The 631-nt window shown below is 52.8% G+C and overlaps 1 protein-coding gene across 1 annotated transcript in view; it reads right to left on the bottom strand.

Moving 5' to 3' along the window:
- LOC116685762 (uncharacterized) overlaps nucleotides 1–631 on the bottom strand; it is a 4653-nt gene that overhangs the window by 1609 nt on the left and 2413 nt on the right. The window lies entirely within an intron of this gene.

Here is a 631-nt window from a genome sequence, read left to right as displayed (position 1 = left end):
ATACAGGGCCCGGAACACTGGAGACAGTGCTGGGAATGCTAGCGACTGTGCCTGGAATGCTAGTGGTGCTCAAGACTGTGCCTGGAATGCTAGAGATGGTGCTTGAGATGCTAGCAACGGGGCCCTGAACAGTGCCTGGCATGCTAGAGCCGTTGCCTGGAACGCTAGCAGCTGTGCTCAAGCCTGGAACGCTAGTGGTGCTAGAGATTGGGCCTTTAACACTAGTGATGGTGCCTGGAACACTAGCAACTGTGCTCAAGCCTTTGCCTGGAACGCTAGAGATGGTGCTGGAGATGCTAGCAATGGGGCCTGGAACAGTGCCTGGCCTGCTAAAGATGTTGCTCAAGCCTGGAATACTAGTGGTGGTGCTCAATACATTGCCTGGGACGCTAGCAACAGTGCCTGGAATGCTAGAGGTGGTGCTAGAGATGCTAGCGACAGTGCCTGGAATACCAACGATGCTTGGAACGCTAGACATGTTGCTAGTGATGGTGCCTGGAATGCTAGAGGTGGTGATTGAGACATTGTTTGGAAAGCTGGCTACAATATACCGAGCAGGTTCAGCTGAAACATTTGTTTGAGTGGATGAAGTTTGAGGCACTGTAGTGGGCTTGATGGTGGGACCCAGTAG

Source organism: Etheostoma spectabile, unplaced genomic scaffold (assembly GCF_008692095.1).
Source record: "Etheostoma spectabile isolate EspeVRDwgs_2016 unplaced genomic scaffold, UIUC_Espe_1.0 scaffold270, whole genome shotgun sequence".
Classification (NCBI taxonomy): Eukaryota; Metazoa; Chordata; class Actinopteri; order Perciformes; family Percidae; genus Etheostoma; species Etheostoma spectabile.
The sequence above is the reverse complement of the archived record's forward strand: the minus strand, read 5'-3'. Positions and strand labels throughout refer to the sequence as shown.